The sequence below is a fragment of the Sciurus carolinensis genome, chromosome 6, assembly GCF_902686445.1.
Source record: "Sciurus carolinensis chromosome 6, mSciCar1.2, whole genome shotgun sequence".
Classification (NCBI taxonomy): Eukaryota; Metazoa; Chordata; class Mammalia; order Rodentia; family Sciuridae; genus Sciurus; species Sciurus carolinensis.
The window spans coordinates 83,179,310-83,187,532 of record NC_062218.1 but is presented as its reverse complement, the minus strand read 5'-3'; the positions used below and the strand labels follow the sequence as shown (position 1 = coordinate 83,187,532).

The 8,223-nt window shown below is 34.9% G+C and overlaps 1 pseudogene; it reads right to left on the bottom strand.

Annotated features, from left to right (window-relative positions):
* Positions 1 to 5,127: 5,127 nt before the first annotated feature.
* LOC124986344 (L-aminoadipate-semialdehyde dehydrogenase-phosphopantetheinyl transferase-like) lies at positions 5,128 to 6,058 on the bottom strand (annotated as a pseudogene).
* Positions 6,059 to 8,223: the final 2,165 nt, after the last annotated feature.

The window sequence follows — 8,223 nt, the reverse complement described above, 5'->3', positions numbered from 1 at the left end:
TATTTATTTTTATTTTTTAATGTGGTGCTGAGGATTGAACCCAGTGCCTCACACATAAGGCAAGTGCTCTACCGCTGAATAGCCCCAGCCCCTATGTTTATTTGTGTTATTCTTCTATTCACATTACTTTATTTTCTCTTTTAATTTAATATTGTATTTGATTTGCCTTCACATTCACTTTTTCTCTGTGTACTTTTTCTGATAATTTGAAAGGTCTCCTTTTAGTTCTTCTGCTGGTTACTTTTATAAATTTATACATTGTACTCAAATATTTTTCTTAATTTCGAAAATGTATATAGTGTCTAATGACTCCTCAGTAGGAAATATAAAACACTCGGTACATTTTCCCCATCCCCTTCCTATATTTCCACTCCTGATTTTTTTTTTTTTTTTTTTTTTTTTGGTCTCTACATAAAGCTGCTTAGCGCCTTGCTTTTGCTGAGGCTGGCTTTGAACTTGTGATCCTTCTGTCTCTCAGCCTCCCAAGTCGCTAAGATTACAGGGTGTATGCCACTATGCCCAGCCTGATTTTTAATTACATTGTTAATTTGTCAAATTTTGCAACATATACATTCTGTTTTCTATAAACAAAGTATCTGCATTGGTTTATTTATTTCCATACTTTATTCAATGTTCACTCCCAATTTTATCAATATTTCTACTTCATCTCTAAACTGAGTAGATTCTGTTGCCCAATACATGTTTTTTCTATCATTTCACATAGTTTTGTGTGTGTGTGTAGAGGGTAAAATCTATTTAAGAGAAATCTCTACTGCAGCACAGTTTTACTGACTTTAGGCCTCATCTCATACATTGGATCTCTAGGCTTGTTCTTTCTACCTATCTGCTACTTTGTATCCTTTGTCCTACATTTGTTTTTCTCTCTCTCTCTCACCCTGACTTGCTGGTCTGGAGCTTGGGATCCTCCTGCTTCAATTTTCTGAGTCACTGGGATTACAGGCCTGCACCACCATGCCTGGCAAAAACAGATTTTCCAGAGAGGGATAATAAGTCTATGGCAGAAGTTTCATCAGGAAGAAGAAGCCTTTGGTAACCATGGTTTCATTCTTTATGTACTTGATCCTTTTTAAAAAATATATGACTTATAGGTGATCTCATGTGTTTTCTTCCTTTCTGTGTCTTTTTATTTCGCTTAGCATCTTATTTCACTTAAGGATTCCAACTTCATTTATGCTAGGGTAAATGGTAGATTTTCTCCTTTTTAAAGGCTGAATAATATCCCATTGTATGTACATCACATTTTCTTTATCCACTTGTTCAGTTTTGCATATGACTGTATTTTATGAGTTCTCTCAGGTCCAAGGATGCCTGCCTTTCACCTGTCTTTTCACTTGAATATGAATCATGCCCAGAGGCCCCACATTCTTTCCCTGAAACTTTGGAGCTATTGCTGCATTGTCTTCTGACAGAAGGGTTCTGCTGACAGTTGCCTTTGTTCTTATCTAGTTAGTTATTTATTCTGTATGTATACATAAATAATATTTGGGGGTGGGGTACCAGGGATTAACTCAGAGGCACTTGGCTACTGAGCCACAAACCCTGTCCTATTTTGTATTTTATTTAGAGACAGGGTCTCAAAGAGTTGCTTAGTACCTCACTTTTGCTGAGGCTGACTTTGAACTCGTGATTCTCCTGCCTCAGCCTGCCAAGCTGCTGGGATTATAGGTGTGGCCACTGCGCAATAGTTTGTTCTTAAATGCAATAATTTAAGCAGAACCTGTTGGTAACCTATACATTTTTTAATATTGGAAATTGCATTCTTCTATTGTTTCTTAAAGTTGATTTAAAAAATCATACCTATGAATACATTTTCTGTTTCATTGTCTTTTGTGTTTACAATTTTCTATATCATTTCTTTAATCTTTTTCTTATTTGAGCATCTACAGTGATTGCTCCTCCACCCACCACCAGTGATTTGATTTTCAACTGTGGTTCTTTTTTTTTCCTTTCCAGTACTGGGAATTGAATCTAGTGGCACTTTACCACTGCGCTACATTGCCACCCTATTTTATTTTTTATTTTGAGACAGGGTCTTGTTAAATTGCCCTGGTTGACCTTGAACTTGAGATACTTCTGCCTCAGCCTCCTAAATATCTGGGATTGTAGGTGTGTGCCACTGTGCCTGGCTCACAACCGTGGCATTTTTTTGTTTGGTTATTTCTAATTTGTTTATAATTTTTAGAAGTGGTTTCAATGTTTACCTTAGTTTCATAAATATTTCTATTATTTTAGACAATCATTCTTCATTCTATTTTCTAGTTAATTTCCTATAATCAAAAACAACCCTGAGATTAACATATTTGTAGTACATTTCCTCTTACAGGCCTATGTAAAAATAATTTGGAGGTATATACTCAGGAACAGGATTGCTCAGCCAAAGGGTCTATGTAACTTTATTTTATTTTATTGTGGAATAGGATATCAAACCCAAGGGCACTCTACCTCTGAACTACATCCCCAGTCCCTTTTATTTTGTATTTTGAGACAGGGTCTGACTAAATTTCTGAGGCTGGCCTCAAATTTTTGATCCTCCTGCCCTGGGCTCCTGAGTTGATGTAATTACAGGAGTGTGCCATGGAGCCTGACTCTATTTGACTTCGTTACTTCTTTGACTAAATGTCATTGACTTGCTCATGAGAAATGTTGCACCAATGTACACTCCATCAGCAGTCCAGTAGATCCTGTAGTCCCATACTTAACATCAGTGATCGATATTACTGACTTTTCTAATCTTTTCCCAGTATAATAGGTGGAAAGTAGCCTCTTGTCTTTAAAATTGTAGGTTTTTTTTTCACTTGCATTTCTCTAGATTAACAGTAGTTTCAAGTATCTCTTCATGTATCTTGTGTTTTTATTCTTCTATGAATGGCCTTTATATACTTTACTTATTTTTCTTCAGTTTTGATTTTATTTCTTGTAACTTCTAATTGTTCCTTTGGAATGCCAAAAATTAGTCCTTGAGTTTAAAATATTAAGCATCTCCTCCTAACTTATTATCTGCTATTATGTTTTTGTGGCATCTTTTATTGAGGAGAAATTCATACTGATAATTAGGTCCATCATTCTTTTATTGCCTTATGGCTTATACTTTTGAATTTTATTAGGTTCTTTCCTTGCACATAAGTCACAAAATATTTTACTTTTTAATACATATTTTAGTTGTTGATGGACCTTTATTTTCTTTCTTTATTTATATGCAATGATGAGAATCGAACACAGTACCTCATGCTAGGCAAGCATTCTACCACTGAGCCACAACTCCAGCCCACAAAATATTTTCATTCATTATCTTTTATTTAACTTTCTTAGTTTTATATTTCATATTTAAACTTTTAATTCATTTAGAAGCTGATTTTCTCATAGTTTTTATATTTTTAATTTTTTTAAACTATCAATCATTTTATTATCATAATGACATGACAAATTGTTTTCATATCACCATTACACTCATACTAGGGATAACAATACTTTCTGTGTTATAAATGCTACTTGATCTTTTTAAAACACATTACTTAGTATGCTTGGAATAACTGAGCATGCTTAATAAAATAAAAAGAATAAAACATTCCAAGATTTTTAATTAACAAATTGCCTATTTTTTTTTTTTTTTTTACTGTTTACACAAGACTTTAAATGTTAGAGGTAGAAACAATGAAATTATTTCTTGATATTTAATGACAACAAGACTAACTTCCCAAGACATGCACTACACCCATATAATAGATTCTGTCATCAATATGATGGTCTTGGCATCTTACTATATTATGATATATTATGTTCACATTTTAAATTAATCCTATTTACTAAAATAAACACAGATGAAGACAATGAACAAGAGGATCATAAAAAAGGAATACAAATAACCAGTAATGTTTTTTATCAACCTCATTTGTAATGAAAGAAATACAAAATTAAAAAATGACACACCATTCTTCAGTTATACTGACAAAGATTAAATACAGGGGGGGAAAAAAAAAGATAAGACCTATGGTTGACCAGGGAGTATACAGATAAGCATGGTCATAATATAAATACTAAAAGGAAGTATAAATTGGACAGTCTTTTTGAAGAACAATATGGTAATACTTACCAAAGCTCTAAAAATAAGTCCTTTCAATCAGTCACTCCAGTTCTAAAAACTTTCTTAAGAACATAATTAAGTATGTGTCTCAAAATGTACTGGGACATTCACTGCACCACTTACAGTAACATCATACAGACAACCAAAATGCCTACCACAGAGGAAAAGAAGTGTATTATGGCACGTCTTTCTTAAGCCAGGCAGTGGGCTTCACCGCAGTGCCATAATCCCAAACCTCCTTTAGCCTTTTACTTTCCAACAGATTTTACATCTAACAGAGGTTTAAAAAAAAAAAAAAAAAAAAAAAAAGTCAAACACTAGCTTTCTCTATGTCCAGATCTGAGTGGGTGGAAAATAAGGGGAAATTGTCTGATGCAATTTTAGGAAGATATAAAACTAGAAATTATAACATTATGCTGGGGAATGGGATGAGTCTAAGGCAAAATCAATAAATTGAGGCAAAAGAAAAAGTCCCGATGACACCTCTGAAATGTAGGTTATATAATAAATATCCTTGGTTACTTAAGCCAGTTACATTTGGACAATGTTACCTCTGGTCAAAAGAATTCTAACTGATATTAGTCACAGAAGAGAGTACTTGATAACCACCAAAAGTTTATGTAACAGTTATTATGAACAGTAGATGAACAACTTAAAAAATTTATAAAACGGTATTTTCCAATCAGAAAAAAAAGTTAACATTGATTCAATGACCAAGAAAAAAGTCTGGAAAGATAACTCAGATTTTAAAAAGTAGTTTATCTCTGAAAGATGGGATCCAAATGTTTCCTTTTTCCATATCTGCACTTACTATATTTTTCTAAAATGAACATGTAAAATTCTGCCAACTTTTTTCTGTTTCCATCAATTCAATGCAATTTTAGGCAGGAAGAGGTAAATGTATTGTACCAGAAGTCTGCTTTTTTAATAGTAAAAGTTTTCAGTTTAAAAAAAAAAGTTTGTGAAATAAAATTTGATACCATCAGGCATTGATTTTTTTTCTGTAAATATGGAAGACTACAACTTTAAATTCCCTTCATCATGTAGAGAATCATATCATGACTTTGTGCCATTTCAATTGGAATTTCTTCTGTGAAGCAAAAACAGTCCCAAAACGAAGGATCTTTAGGTGTCATGGGAACATTAGATAATATTAAAATCATTAAAGGTGAGAATAGTAAACTGCCTCTGGGTTGGTATAGAATGATCTTGGGATGGAACATCCTCCTGTCTACATCCATTGAGTTTCCTAAGAGCTACTGCAACAAAATGGTGTTCATCTATTGTACTTTCCTCGAATGCCCATTCTTTTTCTTCCTCTCCATCCAGGAACAAATGTGTTTCCTTATAAACTTCACCTATCCAAGTTTAATGGAGATATATCAAATTCAAGCTGTTGCAATTCAAATCTCAGTCCAACACCAATAACTTTTATGAAGCTTCAGTGTCCAATTCCTATAAAACATATCCAGCTGAGTTCATTCATCCTTAACGTTTCTGATTGTTTCCCATTCTTTGTTGGTAAACTTTCTTTTCATAATATGAAAGAATTCCAGAATTGAATCATGGCCTGGAAAACTAGTCTTCATTATATCAATTCCAAATTGTAGCTCAGGTTCAGCAGCAAGCACTGTTCCTTGATGCTAAAGTTGAAATTAGGGTAAGGATTCACTGAGTCCTTCGCAAGAACTGGTTTTCCTTTCTGCAGTTCTTTGCAAATGGTTATGATTCCAAGGGATATTCAATTTCTCTGCAACTAATTTCCTTAGAATCAGACGACCAGCCATGGCTGTCTTAGCGTCCCAGGCAAAGACCAACTGACCAATGTGCTCCTTTTCCTCGGGCTGGGTCAATAGCACGGCCAGCAGTCATTCTGTATGGCTCAGCAACAAATTGCCATAGGAAAAAGCCCTCCATGGATGGTACCAAGCAGAACCGTTTGGCGGGGAAAACCATACACTGAACACGGACTTCACCACCACCTTGGGCCTGATGGCGCGACACTCTTCTCGTGGTTTTAAGTGAGATAACTAACTTATTTGTCATATTGTGAACTAGTCTCTCCAACACTATCTGAAAACAATCCTTCTGTCCTCATTGGTTTGATTGACATATTATCATATACATATATATTTTATATTTGTCTAATTTCGTGCTTCCTATTTTATTTTAATGGTCTGTTTTTCCAGCACTTTGTTATTGGACCTCTAGAGTTTTACTATGCACAAGGGAAATTTTACCCTTTTTACTCTTTTTTTTTTTTTTTTTTGGTACTGAGGATTGAACCAGAGGCACTTAACCACTGAGTCACATCCCCAGTCCTTTTTAATTTTTATTTTGAGACAGTATCTCTCTAAGTTCCTTAGAGTCTTGCTAAGTTGCTGAGGCTGGCTTTGGATTTGCGATTCTGCTGGCACCACCTCCCAGGCCACTGGGATTACAGGTGTATGCCATGGCCCTGGCCCCCCTTTTATACTCTTGTTTTTCAAAGCTGATGTGGATATTTATGCACCCTTTGACAGAATACAGTTTTGCTTGTGCTTTATCTATTCTTTTGTGGCCTTAGGCTTTTCGAATTAATTTGCACAAATTCAAAGATAAATATAGACACCTATATCTTTATCTATATACTGTGTGTGCTATATATTTGATGTAATTCTCTGGCTGGATTTATATCTATTATTATATTTATATCTATTATCATATTTATATATTTTGTCTATGCAAATAATTATATAACAGTTAATGCCTCTGTTACAGTGGTATATTTGCATATATATGGCATATTTGTGCCTATGCCAGAGTATTTAACAAGTATTTTAGTATTGTAATTGCTTTACTTCATATTCTTTAAGTACCTTGGAACTAAATATATGAATACCTTTACAAGCTTCTTTTAATGTGGTACCAGTCAGAAATTAATTTTAGAATTTGCTCCATTCAGTAAATAAGAGAGTAGAGATAAAAAAGGTGAGAAGACTTGCCCAGGTAGAGACAGGTTAATTGTTGTTGAAGTCAGAAGTAAACTCATATTTCTTAACTTTGGTCTTTATTATGTAGTTCTAATCATGTCTGTGGTTTGTTTACTGCTGAGGTTCTCATTTAGCTATAAGAAAACACATTTTCTAAAATAGACTTCTCAGGTATTAATTCTTTTTCATTCTATCTTGATCCTGTGTGACCCTTATTATAGATCTTCTGGGACTGGGACAATAATATTCTTGATAAGTTTGGTAAAATTGACACTAGATTATGGCACTTTGGCCGAAGTCTCTTGCCATAATAGCAAGCAGTATTTGTCTGTAAAAACAACTGTTTTTAAGATGTACATCCTCACTATCTGCACATTGAAGCAAGTTCAGGGTATGGTAGAGAAGTGAAAAAATAGGATGCCTGAGCAGGCACAAGTGTTTTGTAAAACACATGTTACTAAAAGACTCTCTAAGGACGCATGTAAAGATTTAAATGTTTTTTTTCCAAAGTCCTTCCTATTAGATTAAGGAAAAGTAACTCCATAATAACATAGACTCTGTTTATTTCACAGAATATTGGCAACTGGTTAGTTTTATTGTGTCAACTTGGCTAGGATACTTTACATTTTCCAGAATTCCTTTTCCTCTATGTTGCCTGTTAGGGTAGGCCACAAGGAAGTTTGGGTGAAACAACTGGAGGGCAGACATGAAGATTCAGTCGTTTTGTGGCCTCCATATCTTATGGTTTATCTGCTGGTTCACTTTCTGTGTGAGGGGGTGACCCGGAGTGCACACGTGCCACCTCCCCTGGAATCAATATCTGTGGTTCCTGGCCAGCTGTGTAGGGTTAACACGTTGATAAAGGGCCCTTGTTCTTGCAGGAAGCTCAGTCCATTCAGGTGAGAAGCAACAAGAAATGACACATCTATTGGTCTGTTCTCATGGGCACCAGCTTGTGCTTGTCAGTTTGGGACTGTTCTCACTCTTTCCCATTTTACATCCATCTTCCCTTCTCAACTCTCTGCCATGTGGACCTCAAGCTCCAGTATTAGAAGGGGTCTGTTTACAGTGACTGTTTAACCATCTCCTCACATTGGTAAGATCCAATACTTGTATCTAATTCCTATACTTCCTGTCATCTGTCTCCTA